The sequence below is a fragment of the Protopterus annectens genome, chromosome 6.part0 (genome assembly GCF_019279795.1).
Source record: "Protopterus annectens isolate FY-2018-M chromosome 6.part0, PAN1.0, whole genome shotgun sequence".
Taxonomy (NCBI): domain Eukaryota; kingdom Metazoa; phylum Chordata; order Ceratodontiformes; family Protopteridae; genus Protopterus; species Protopterus annectens.
The window spans coordinates 1,110,138,606-1,110,152,907 of record NC_056737.1 but is presented as its reverse complement, the minus strand read 5'-3'; the positions used below and the strand labels follow the sequence as shown (position 1 = coordinate 1,110,152,907).

The 14,302-nt window shown below is 41.8% G+C and overlaps 1 protein-coding gene across 1 annotated transcript in view; it reads left to right on the top strand.

Annotated features, from left to right (window-relative positions):
• Positions 1–14,302, top strand: part of ALDH6A1 (aldehyde dehydrogenase 6 family member A1) — a 403,302-nt gene that overhangs the window by 387,595 nt on the left and 1,405 nt on the right. The gene's annotated exons all lie outside the window — the stretch shown is intronic.

Here is a 14,302-nt window from a genome sequence, read left to right as displayed (position 1 = left end):
TCAGAGCAAGTATGTTTAAATCTTTGTGGTTACTCTTGTGGTTAGGATTAGAGGGTGGGCCAGGGTTAGGATGCATGTCTCCACATTTGAATAGATAGGTAATGAGGAATGTGTACCATGGGAAGTGTTTTTTATTCCTAGGTGATGGTGCTGGTGTCAAGTGTGGTTTCATTTGAGGTGAGGAGGCCAGTGTGTGGCTTGAATAATATGGGAGGGTATAGGGGAAAAGCTGAGAGGAGATATGTGAGAAGCTGTGTTGGTTATTGATGTGATGATTGGAGGAGGTTGTTGACTGTTATTGGTGTGTGTGAGTATGCAAAGATATAGTTGTAGCAAAGTTGAGAATTAAGAGTAAAGAGGCTAGACAAGTTTAGGAGGAGCATGTCAACTGTGATAGTGGGTTTAAAAATAGTAAAAAGGATATTTGTGTGTCTGAATGTAATATCGGGTGTAAATAGAGATCGTTATCATGTGATGTGTGAAGCTGAAGGTAAGGTTAGAATGTTTTGACTTCAGAGTGGGCTTTGACAGTGTAGTTAGGTGTTTTGCCTTGCAGTTTGTGATAAGGACAGGTGGGGGAGATGTGATTGGTCAGTAGTAAAATTATGGTGCAATGTTAGTTTGTGTGTATAGTAGAAGAGACGATGGTAAGCCTGGAGTTACCATAAGATAGTTTGAGGTGGTGATTGTATTGTGATGGTAAAGTAGAGTAAGATGCAAAGAATTATAATAGAGGGCATGAGAATTCAAGGTGATGGATGTAAGGGAGAGCAGATACAATTGGCTAAATAAAAGAAAGTAAGGTGTGTATGTAATGTGGGTGTGGACAAGGTAGAGTTGTATTTAATTGGATCATAGGAATGAGAGGGGAGTGGTGTGCTTAGGATAAGAGTAGAGGTGCTGGGGTGGGTGGGATATGGGGGAAACGCAGGGGAGTGGAGTGAGCAAAGCAAACAGAGCGGGAAGAGCCCCCCCCCGATGGTTTGCCACCATAAACCATTGGTGAGGTAGAATGTATATAAAGGCAAGGTATCTGAATTCTAAATACTTGTCGAGTCACAGCATCTAGTTTTATAGTTATGGGATTTTCAATGTCTTTCCAGGGATGTATTACACTGATAAGAGTGAAATATGCTGAAATGTTAATATAGCTTCACCCTCGGCAGTAAAAGGCCTCTGAGTGAAGTTGAGTACTTGGGGGTGGGAATATCCTTCCAGCAGATTCAACACTCCAAAACAATACACACTAATGCATGACTTAACAAATTAAGTTATTAGTTGGAGTCTTGGAAATTGCCTTACATAGTTTTAACTCCGTGTATTTGTTCCTTGTGAACTTTTGCTAACTGCAGGTGAAATTTGGCTGTGCAAGTTCTTTAGGTATTGTGATATGATAACCATGGCAGCTTGATTTTTCTTGGAGCTCTGGCTTTGATTCTGTCTGGTACAACCGAGTTTATACACTTATGCAAGTGATTGTACAAGACATTAGTGTAAGCTTCGGCATAGCTACCACTTTCAGCTTGGGGTGGGGCGTGGGATGCATTTATACCTTCATCTAGGAGGGTATAGTTTGCCTTGGTGAAGTGTTTTAGTCTGATTTCACCCTTTGAGAGTTCTGGTGTAGTGTCAGTTCGAAGGTGACTGAATTGTGGTCAGTTTTAACTAATGAGGGTCCAACAGTTCCAGCAGTGCACCTGTTTGACATGTTGGTGAGGACCAGATGTAGAATGTTTGTTCCTCTTGTTGAGGTATTGGCAGTTTGCTCCAGGACATTTGAATTCACAAAGTCAAGCAACTTTTATGCTAGCGAATTTGGGCTAGAGTAGGTTTCCCAGTAGATGGTGGGATAATTGAAGTCCCTCATAGCAAGTGTGTTTGGTAAAATTTGGATTGTTTTCAGTTTGGTTAAGCTGGCTTCCCCCATGGAGGGGGATCTATTACTGGCTAGGACTTGAATCAGGGTCTTATCCACCGTAACCTGGACCGTCTCCTCTGGTTTTCACATGTTCATTTTGCAGTCTAAAGGTGTGGAAGGCATTGTAACCTTGCAGGGCTAGAGTACTCTCTGCAGCTTTAAACCAGGTTTCTGTGACTGCACAGACATCTACATTTTCTAGTGACAGAAGTGATTCCAGGGAAAGCAGTTTTTGGTTTAAGCTCCTAGCATTTAGCAGTATGACCCTTATTTTGTTCTGATTGGTTAATTTCACATTGGTAATGCTGTTTTCGAGATCTTGCCTAAAAAAGGCACTATGGGGCATGCAAGAGCCTTTGCCAGCAGCCAAAAGCCTAGGGGTGCCAGGTGCAAACTGTCTCCGGCAAAGCAGTGAGGTTTGTCGACCATGGCTTCCCAGACAGACAGGAAATAGATCCCCTTAGAATGACACCAAAAACTAAACCAGTTATTGAAATGAATCATTTTTTGTTTGTACTGTGGCATCATTCTAGGTGAGGGTAGTATGCTGCTCACAGCTTGGGACATACCTGCCCGGGACACATACTTTGAGAGCTTAACCATGTCTCTCTTCATATTGTGCAGCAAGGTATGTATCAGGTCAGTCACACCGACATGAACTATGACCGTCATAACTGTACTTGTTGCTGAGAGACCTAAGTGCATGTATGATTTGGTGAATCCTGGCACCGGACAGGCAGCTGACTGTGATTTTCTCCTTGTTCTGTGTGGTGAGTGGGACATACGTGTCTCAGTGTTGAGTCTTCATTGACAAGTAAACTTGGTTTTTGAGTGTTACGCATTATGGACTTTGTGGGTGAGACACTGGTGTTGGCATGTCACGGGTGCTGTGGAAACTGTGTTAGCTGTAGCAAACTTGTGTTTTAGAATTTTCTGATGTTTCAGTAAGTTTTTCAAGAGAACCTCTTTATATGTGGATTTACATGTTTGATGCATACTGTGTGTTTAAGTAGTGTTATGTGTATGAGTAAGGGGTACTATATGAATAGTGGTGGGTGAGTTGAGAGAGAGCATGGATTTTAGATTCTTGGTGTAAATCCATGTCTTGCGCTCTGTACTAGATTGTGTCATTAGTAGAGGGTTGTCTGTGTACATGAGGCAATTGTTACACTGTCGCAAGAGACCTAAGTCAACAAGGCTGGCAGGAGAAATAAGGGTAGTCCAACTGTCCATAATGCTAGATTGAAGACTGTTGTCACTAGGGGTGGCTTTTTCAGAAACTGTTACAGAGGAGCTCGGTGAGTGGATATTTGTCTGGATTTTAAGGGAAAATGTATTGAATTCAACTGTCCGGCTTTGGCACAGAATTGCAAGTCAGTGCACGGTGCTGTGCAATGCACAAACAAGCAGAAACCTGCTCAGATGCAGGGCCTAAATACCAGAAGCTAAGACTTGGAAAAAAAAAAAAACTCTAGCAAAACTAAAAAGGACCAATGAGAATGCTTATTCCAAGCCCTAGACTGGCCTCCCTTTACTAGTCGGGTCCCAATCAACACAGTTCTCTCAAGTGCATATAGGCCCCTTCCAATCCAAGGCGGCCTGGAAAGCATGCTCAGAACAAACCTCTACAAACAGTTCCAGAAGCAGTAGGCCCAGATCTGGACTATGCTACAGCTACTAGCTACCCTAGTTTCAGTGGGAAACACTAGAGAATGTTTAGCACCGCAGAAAAATAGTGGTGAGACACTGAAAAAAACATTTAAAACTCAGAGAAAGTTGAACAAAGATTATAATTATAACCCACATAGCCTGCTGCTATTGCCACATGTCAGATTTAGAGAGACAATATACTTAGCCATGCTGAAATTGAAGGTACCTGTTGTGTTGATTTTTTGGTAAATTATTCTAAGCACTGTCCCCTCCCTCTCTCTCTCTCTCGCAAACCGTTACCACAAGCAGATTTTGAACACAAATACCTTTTCGCCCGGCTTGGCAGTAGCCCCAAAATTGCAGTGACACAAGTTCAAATATCAGTCTAAAATCGGTAGAGTTTAATAATCCAAAAACAAGGTACACATAAAATTCAGTCAAGCGCTTTCGTCCAGGAACCCTGGACTTCATCAGAACTGAATAACCAATAGTAGCAATGTTTAAATACTCTAAAAGTCCAATCATAACACAGTTATTGGCATACATTTAAATTCATTAAAATATGACCGTGTTTGAATACATAAATACTATAAATCTAAATACACTCTAAAAATGCTTTGGAAATTGAACTCAATTGTTAAACAATAAAAAACACTTAAAATAGATAAATGCTTTAAAATGTGTTGTAAGCAGCCTTACGTAGCCTTATAATTCAAGTGCTTTATACTTTAGGATGGGCATAATTGAAATATAATCCTTAATCCCTGGGGGTTGGGTGGCATTGTATCTTAATTGCAAACAAAGTTCTGCTCTTTCCAATTTGTACCTCAATCCCCACCCCTCGGACTTCTCTCTGCAATCTCTAAAATCCCAAAACGGAAGCCCCTACAACTGGTACTTCTCTCCAAATGTCTATAACAGGGCATTGTTAGTATTTTATTTGTCTAATAGCATGTATGTGTTCATAAACTCTTTTGCGAAGAGTTCTCTCCGTTTTCCGTATGTAAAAATTATTACAGTCTTGGCATACAGCTATATAGACTATATCCCTTGTTCCACAGTTACCAGCTCTTGTCCTCACTTGTATACAAAATTCACCAAGGCTTAACACTGAATCTTTCAATATATATTTACAATAGTTGCAACTTCTGCAACTTGTAGTACCTCTAACTCTAATACTTGTTGGCACTCTAGGATGTTGAAAAAGAAATTTTAAATTAGCGTTAGTTCGGTAAACAAATCTAGGGTTGTTGCCCATTGCTAATTGAAGGTCACCACAAGCAGATTTTAACTACTTATTAGTGTCAGCTGTAGGGCCACTGATAGGGTAATTCTTCTCGGGGCCTAATCAGTAAAAAAGCAATAATTAATCCATAAATATTTTAACAAGTAATGTCGCATCATCCCTTTGTCCTCTTGTAGGTCATACTATATATGTTTAAAATAACAAATCCCTCTCTCCCTCTCATATGTTCCAGACCTTTTATTTATTTCATAAATCGTCTCTGTATTTCACCATTTCTTTCTGTGTGTTCCTTAAGCATGCAACCCATTGTGCAGATTTAGAACTTTTGCTGGAAATATTTATGTGGATACTTTTATACTGCAAGCAGAATTAAGTACATGTCTGACACGTTAGGATTATGTTGGTGATGTGATGAAGGGTTGTAAGCCACATGAGCACAGATGTTTTGTAAATTGTATGACATTTATGAGATATAAAGCTTAATTGCAATTCCTCATATCCACTTTATAGTCATTTAAGGTTCCCCCCTCTGCATTAGGACTACTGTTGTGGAATTCCTAACACTGGAAGTCTGGCAAAGACAAGTACAAATATGCTTTACAAACAGTGAGCCAGATTCAATGACATCTAAACTAAGTGTACACAAGCTGTATTCAAGAACATCCCTACCACATGTTTTGTGCTTTCTGGTCACTCAGATTATACTAAGTTACATTTAGTCTACACAGGGTAAACTTTATGAATCCCCCTCAGTATTTAAAGCTGCAAGAATATCAGTAGGAAAACTAAAATTAGGGGGAAGAAGGTGCGAGTTATGCTAGTTATCTGTTCACTCAGAATGGTGTACACTTAGTGCAGGTGTTAATGAATCCCAGGGAGTGTCGTTTTGCTTGTTGAATAAGTCATTACTGAACAAGGAAAAAAGAAAGACGACCCTGCCCCCTTCTGTAGAAGATTTTTATAAGCTTCTTACAGATTTGGTGAATTTTTTGGTAACTGAGGATATGTAGCAAATGTACACACAAAAATGGCGACCATGGATTTAGTGGCAAGTTGTTAAGAGAGTCAACTTATGATGGTAGGAAGGTTATCATTTATTAATTAGGGTGGTACTCTCTCCTCCAAAAGTTTTAAAATTTTAGTTATGCAAAAAAAAAATATTCCCCCATGGGGTTAATAGTTTGCTTGATATGTTGTTAATGTTGGAAATTGTTGAAAGTAGAAGAAAATAAAAGTATAAAGTAAAAAAACGGGATCATGGCTAGACTCCATATTCCATACATACGCTCCACACCTTCTTTTTCTGTGAGGCCAGAACCCTGGATATATTTTACAATGGCTGATGTGTCTATGCTGTGTTAAAGTGACTGAAAAAGGTCACAGAACCTAACTGTTTACTGACATAAGAACTTCCGAACTATATTTAAATTGCATTAACTTTAAATTGTTAATTCTTAGCCTGATTCAGGGAAACCCAATTCTAGGAGTTTCATTCTGTGAGCACAAATTCCTAGAAAATGTCAGCTTAGCTGGATTCAGGGAAGTGCATTCTGGGAGTTGTGCTAGGTACCTTCCAGCAATAATTTCATTTGACCTGTTATTGTCAGATCTTCGTGCCTCATTAATCTGCTGTGGGTAACTGGGATGATGTTTGAAATCTAAGTTAACTAAATCACCCTGTACATCTTTGTCTGCAGGTTTAACACTGTCCATAAAGTGATGTCTGTATGCTTCTGTGGACCTTCTGGGACTGTATTCATGTTGGTTATGCTCTATAATTTCAGTCTATCTGAGCTGGCTGAAATAAATACAAGTGAGTGATACTTTCAGATGAAGTGACAGATTGTTAATATAAAGAAGTTAAAATAAATGCCCAGTTACTATCCCTTATAACAGGTAAGATGGAGTACACACAACTAGGGAAACGAAGCATTATGTACTAGACATAAGTGACTTACGACCTATACTAAACAATATGCAAAAAGATACTCTGCTAATATCAGCACAATATCGTAAACGTGTCCAAAGTCATTGTGCGTTCTCTCTCTCCCCCTCCCCTCCCAGGCAAATGGAGTTGTCATGTATGTGGGCAGAATTCATTTCCGAATGTCAGACACAATATCAGTTTTGAGATTAAATGTCTAATAGTCCTTAGCATCTGAAGAAAGAGTCCTTGTACAATGCATTCAATTACATATTCAGGGATGTCTAGTATTAGCAGTGTTAGCCTGTCTGCTAACTGTATCATAGAAAAATAAATGTTAAAATCCGTAAAGTGACAGACGCACATTGCATACTCATATAAAATAACATGTCCATCAGTATCTTACAAGTTCCCTTTCACATATGTAATTTGTCAATACAAATTTGCATATTCACATGAGGGCTTGTTCTTCATTGTGCTAAATAAGATACTAACAGGATGGTGTCCTCAAAAGACAAAATATTAAATATCTTTCAAATTACTTCAGATATCAGATGTCGCATATTAAATCTTATTTCTTTACACATACCAAAATACACCTGCTAAATGTCATGCCTTGTAAAATAATCTTGCTGCCAGAGTCTTGACAGTTACATCGGTGTCATTGTGATATACAGTACCCATAAAATGGGTAAGTACCATATGAAGAGTCTAAATTATCCCAGCGGTAAAATGCAAGTACTAATTCGGTATGATAGTGTTTCTTTCTACACTTTAGTTTGCTTAGCTTGCTTAGCTTGCAATGATTTAGCACTCGTGTGCATGATAAATTACAGAAATTAAACATTTAAAAAAATCCTGAAGTAATATGTATGTTAAATAAAATGCTGGTAGAATATTCTGTTTTTAATAACTAAATGTGGTTGTGTTTCAGAAACAAAAAAAAATCATGTCCCTTCCACATTCCAACACACAACTTATTTGCATTTTCTTAAATATATATACTCTACCTTTCCCCTGCTGTCTTTTGTTAAAACGTACACCAGGATTTGTAGAGGTTTAGTACAGTGCATACTAATTGAGGGAATGGCAAGACACAGGGCATGGGTGATTCATAGACAAAGCACAGCTCACGGCATGCAAATGATCGCATAATTTGCATGGAAATAAGGGATCCCATACAAATAAAGCATACAAGGATGCAGTTAGCAGACAGGCTAACACTGCTAACACAGTAAACCACTAACTGTACATACCACATAGTGGGGCAGGAGAAATAATGACATCAAACATGACATAGCAGTTCCATAATGTATAAAGCAGACACACTGCACCAGGGCACAAACCTATTGTGAACACCAATGAGTTTGATGTAAGCTAGTAATGTGCTCAGAGTAGCGGGATTGTAGCTGAAAATGTTAGTAGCTGCTAATGGAGCCATGCCATGTGCACCATTGCAGAAAGTACCATTATGGACCAGCAGATGTGCCAACGCCAGGTGTGCAGGGATCCAAGGACAGTTAGTTGAACTGCCACATGTAAGCGCAATCAAGAAGGATTAGTGAAGTGCCCATCGTAGTGTTCACATAGGATTAGTGAAGTGCCCATCGTAGTGTTCACATAGGATTAGTGAAGTGCCCATCGTAGTGTTCACATAGGATTAGTGAAGTGCCCATCGTAGTGTTCACATAGGATTAGTGAAGTGCCCATCGTAGTGTTCACATAGGATTAGTGAAGTGCCCATCGTAGTGTTCACATAGGATTAGTGAAGTGCCCATCGTAGTGTTCACATAGGATTAGTGAAGTGCCATCGTAGTGTTCACATAGGATTGGTGAAGTGCCCATCGTAGTGTTCACATAGGATTAGTGAAGTGCCCATCGTAGTGTTCACATAGGATTAGTGAAGTGCCCATCGTAGTGTTCACATAGGATTAGTGAAGTGCCCATCGTAGTGTTCACATAGGATTAGTGAAGTGCCCATCGTAGTGTTCACATAGGATTAGTGAAGTGCCATCGTAGTGTTCACATAGGATTAGTGAAGTGCCCATCGTAGTGTTCACATAGGATTAGTGAAGTGCCCATCGTAGTGTTCACATAGGATTAGTGAAGTGCCCATCGTAGTGTTCACATAGGATTAGTGAAGTGCCCATCGTAGTGTTCACATAGGATTAGTGAAGTGCCATCGTAGTGTTCACATAGGATTAGTGAAGTGCCCATCGTAGTGTTCACATAGGATTAGTGAAGTGCCCATCGTAGTGTTCACATAGGATTAGTGAAGTGCCCATCGTAGTGTTCACATAGGATTAGTGAAGTGCCAATCGTAGTGTTCACATAGGATTAGTGAAGTGCCCATCGTAGTGTTCACATAGGATTAGTGAAGTGCCATCGTAGTGTTCACATAGGATTAGTGAAGTGCCATCGTAGTGTTCACATAGGTATGTGTAGTATTGCCTTTATTGTCTGCAAGAACCTTTCTTTGACCAGCGGAGGGGGGCATTTTAGGCTGTTGCAGGTGTCAGCTTTGCATATCCGGTAGCAGTACGTCAGCATTATGCTGTAGTATGCAGAGTAGCGTATTTGGCTCTGCAAGATTACAGGGAGAGCGAACCAGCATTGTGTAAGCATTTTACAGCATAGGCAGCTCTCTGAAGTTCTGACAGAGTACACTCACACTGCTGTCAAGACCCCATCTGGAATTTTGATAATCCATAGGAAGTGATTCCACTCCCTCAGGTGTCTGATGGTCTGTAATGCACATGGCACTTTGTGTCCATGCCCTACCTTGGCAGTTCCCATGATTCACACACATGGCGTATGTCCTGCCTGTACAAGGTGGCTTTCCACAGAGTCAACTAGTCATTAGGTACACATGTAGGTGGGTTACACAGTGCAGTATACACATGTACCATGCAAGCAGAGCAGCCCATGGATAATGGTTTGATTTGTGTGTATTACTGGTGATACTGGGTAGACTTTGGAGCCATGGATGGTGACTTCCATCCACAGCTCTAAATCATGGCTAAGAAAGCATGCAATTCTCCCTGTGCAGAAACTCATAATATCATTGAGCATATGTTTGAACAAGAGAAGGGATGTTTCCAATGGCTGGACATATTAGGTAGGTCACTGCAATATGCACCAGACACCTGCAGCAAAATCTGTGTAGGGTGTGCCATGATGCATAGTGTGGCATTTTGTAAACAGCTTCAGCAGCAGCAGGGTCTACTATAGCAGTAGGACCAGCAGTGAAATAGCAGGCTGTACAGTCCGGGGAATGAGGAAGTAGCAGCAGTAACACACACAGTGCAGAATCGAGCACCATACGTAGTGACACTAGTAAAGAGGCAGTTTCTGGTGTTTAACTGTGGGCCACGAGAAAGACAGAATGGGATAAAATGCATGAGATGTCATCTATGCTGTGCACCAGCTGACAGCAACAATGGAATATGGAATAGAGTCATGAGAGCTGAATTTAATAGCCACTCAGTCTGAGCAGATTGTGAGAGTTTGGAGTCACATTTTCCACTGGTGGGATTGAACTGTGCGTCATGACTGTTAATGTCCTTTGTTTCAGCCTGCAGATTTTGGGCTTGATACAAGCTGTGGCAGGGTAAGTGTAGGACTACAGAATTGAGGGCACACAGCCATGGTGGGATCCTACAAATCTTTAACATCCATGATGTGGACAAAGGTAAACAGTAAGCATGACAGTCTGTGCCCTGAGGTAGTAACAAAGGCATAGAATTCTAGGAATGTTCATTAGCAACCTAGTGAGGAGCTCCAGATGTTGATCTGAGGAATCTTAGTGCCAAAAGCCAAATGTGGGAAGGCTGTTTGCAGTTAACTGACAGTGAAGCGATCTCAGCAGTGGTCTGTGTGATATGTGCCAGTGTAGCCTAGACCCAGCCATGGCCACACACTACATAGCCTGCAGAAGCAGTAGACTAGGAAAGGTTCTCTCCCATGGAGACCACATTTGCCATCATAGACTCACTCAACAGCGGCAACTGCCTGTCTCTGTACTGTGTTTCACTGTAGTTGTTGCACTTCACCATGCAGCCACAGAACACACTTGGTCCCCATAATGCTTTGTGTCTAGATCACTGATCTACACATGATCTGATTTATGCTGAGTGTTTTACCAGATCAGACACTGAGCTGGAGCCATGATGATGCCACAGCTTCCACCCACCACACTCATAAAGTGGGTATGCACACATCTGAGGCAATATGAATGTCAGAGGCTGTGTGGGCTGGGAGCTCTTGAGTATTACAAGCGGGGTTAATACTCACAGATGGGCTACCTACACTGTTGATGTGGTTGCAGCCTTTACCTCTACATGACCTTGTGATGTGGGGGAGCCCTCTGTGGTAGTGTTGTCTGCAACACTGCTGTCATCAGACTGTGTCATGTTAATGTTGCCCTCATCATAGGATCATAGGAAGTTATTAGGCTAATGGCCCTAGGGCACTTACAAACCTAGTCAAATGTTGCCCTTATTTCCATGATCAGTACCTATTGCCCCTGTCCAAGAGGGACACAGGTGGAACCCCTGGGGTGAATTTATGGTTACCCATCCAATCGTCCATACTGCATTTGAAAAGGGCCATTGAGGTGCTCTGTTTGACATGAAGTGGGAGTCTGTTCCAAAGGTGAGGTAACCTCTGGAAGACAAATCTTTCCCTCCAGCAGGTTCTATTAATATCACATAGCAGGTTAAGGTCTTTAGAGCGAGTAAACCCGTACATAGTACGGATATGCAGCATTTCCAATAAGGCAGGGTCAGAGATTGCCTTGTATAGCAAGGCAGAGATTATTCCGTTTCATGCAGACTACTCAGAAGCAAAGTGACAGTGATTTCAGATGATCCCCATAGGGGAGATACTGAAGACCTTGAATTTTCCTTTTGAAGAACCTTTGTGGTCTTTCCAATTGCCGTAGGTGCTTACAAAAAGAGGCGTTGTACTCGTTTATTGGCCTGATGAGGGAAGAGTACAGACAAGTTATAAGTTCTTTTTTCGGGAGGAAATGCCCGTACTTATGAGATGGGCAGTATAGAATGCTCTTGTTACCACTGTGGAGACATGGTGGGCAAAGGTGGGTTTGCTGTCAACCTGTGTGCCCAGGTCTCTCACCACTGAGTGCTTACTCATTGTGTTGCTATTGATGTGGTACTTGGCAGGAACTTTGCTCTTACTGACATGGATGGTGATATTTTTTTTGCATTGAGTTTAAGGCCATGACTTTGGCATCAATCTTTTATTTGTGTAAGCCCCTCTTGTAGAATGTTGACATCATTTGGAGAGTCTATGACTGCTCCCAATTTGCAGTCATCAGCAAACTGTCAGCCACAGACCTTTAGTTTTTGCTTATACTTCAGAGAAATAGATTCCAGAAAGTAGAGGTCTCAGGACTGATCCCTGTTCATAGGTGTGTACTAGGCTAATGGCTCTGGAGACGTTATAAGCCTAGCCCATAGAAGTGCCCTGGCATTGTGCCGCCTGACATTAGTTCCCAGTATCAAGTAGAGCCACTGGAGAGATCCCCGGGGTGAACTTTCTATTTCCTATCCTATCATCAAGATCTCTCTTGAAGAGGGCCAGTGAGGTGCTCTGCTTGACATGTATGGGAAGTCTATTCCAGAACATGGGCAGTCTCTGGGTTATGAACCTGTCCCTCCAGCAGGGTCTGTTGATTGTGGTAATGAGGTTGAGGTCTCTGGAGTGTCTGGTGCAGCGGGATTGGGATTTCTTTAGATGTAGCATTTCTAACAGAGCTGGGTCAGACATGGCTTTGTAAGTCGAGCAGAGATCGCCTCTAAGTAGATGATATGAGACAGAGAATAGCTGGAGTTGTTTGTCCGTGTAGGACATGTGTTTAAGGCCTAGGATTCTCTTCATGATGGACTTTTGTGGCCTCTCCAGCTGTTGCAGGTGTCCAGTGAGGTGCATGCCAAATGGGGCATTATAATACAGTATTGATTGGCCTAATGAGGGAAGAGTAGAGAGAGATGATGACCTCTTTCTTCCTGAATGCAAAACCCTTGGTAATGAGATATACCACATAGAAAGACTTTCTGACCACAGTGGCAATGTGGTGGTCGAAGGAGAGGTTGCTGTCAACCTGTGTCCCCAGATCTCTTATAACACCTTCAGTGTTCAGTGGGCTCCCATCGATGTAGTAATTAGTGGGAACTGAGTTTTCCCAAAGGGGATGACAACACATTTTTTGGCATTAAGCTTAAGGCCATGGTTTCGACACCAGTCATTGGTATCAGTGAGGCCTTTCTGTAGGATGTCTGTATCACTTTGCGGGTTAATAATGGCTCCCAGCTTGCAGTCATCTGTGAACTTGGTCAGCCAGAGTCCCTCCGTGTTGGCCTGGACTTCTGAGAAGTAGATGCTAAACAGGAGAGGACCCAGGACTGATCCCTGTGGGACTCCACTCGTGACTGGTTGGCAGTGTGACTTGGAGTCCGCTACTTTAACAACGTGCGTTCTATCTGTGAGCCAGTTTGCAACCCTCCTAACGATATAGGAGTTGTTGCCTAGTTTGGTGAGTTTATCAAAAATTCCTGAGTGAGGAATGGTATCAAAGGCCTTGGCCAGATCGAGGTAGGCTGTATGAACTACCTTACCCTCATCCACAGCTCTGGTGACTGACTCAAAGAAGTCAACCAGGTTGAGCAGGCATGATCTACCTTTCACAAAACCAAATTGCATGGGATCTAGAGTTTGCAGATTCCCTATATCCTTGTTAATTAGGTCAATGATGATGCGCTCCATAGCCTTACATATCCGACTTGTCAGGCTAATGGGACGATAGTTCCCAGGGTCTGTAGTCGCTCCTCCTTTGTGGAGAGGGATGACTGTAGCAGTGCGCCGTTCGGTAGAGACAAAGCCTGAGGTGAGGCTGTGAGTGAACAGGAGACACAGATGTGGTTCCAGTTCACTTTGTAATTCGTGTAGAATACAGCCAGGGATATTGTTGGGTCCCATGGAAGCTGAATTCTTGGTCTTGGACAATGCAGCTTTAACCTGTGCTGCAGTAATGCTGGGTGCCTGACGTTCTTCCGGTATTGAGATTGGTCCTTGGGGGGGGGGGGCACCTTATGAGACCTGCTGACATCCAGTATGTGCTGTCCATTTTGTTCCCTTCACCAGTAGAAGCTGTGAAAACATAAACACCTATATTTACATCCCCATTTCTATGTTGCTTTGACTGAATATTTTTCCTGCTAGAACTGATAAGGAACTTAAAAGTACATTGTGAACTGTCATTTTCTGCTGAAAAAATGTGCTGCATGCACTGCATTTTGCTTTGCTTCTGCAGTTTGTGATCTGCAGAGACAATTCAACAATTTTGCTTTAAGCGCCGGAATGCTGCAGACAGAAAGCAGGAACAGTTTCATTCCCATGCTCTCTGCTCGTTTCCCATTGTTGTGTGACCGTGTAGTTAGTATATTTAAGTAAGGGATTGTGGGGGTTTGTCCCCCATACAAAAATGCATTGTGATGATTTGCTTTTTTTTTTTTTTTAGGTTATTGTAGATATTGTGACTTCA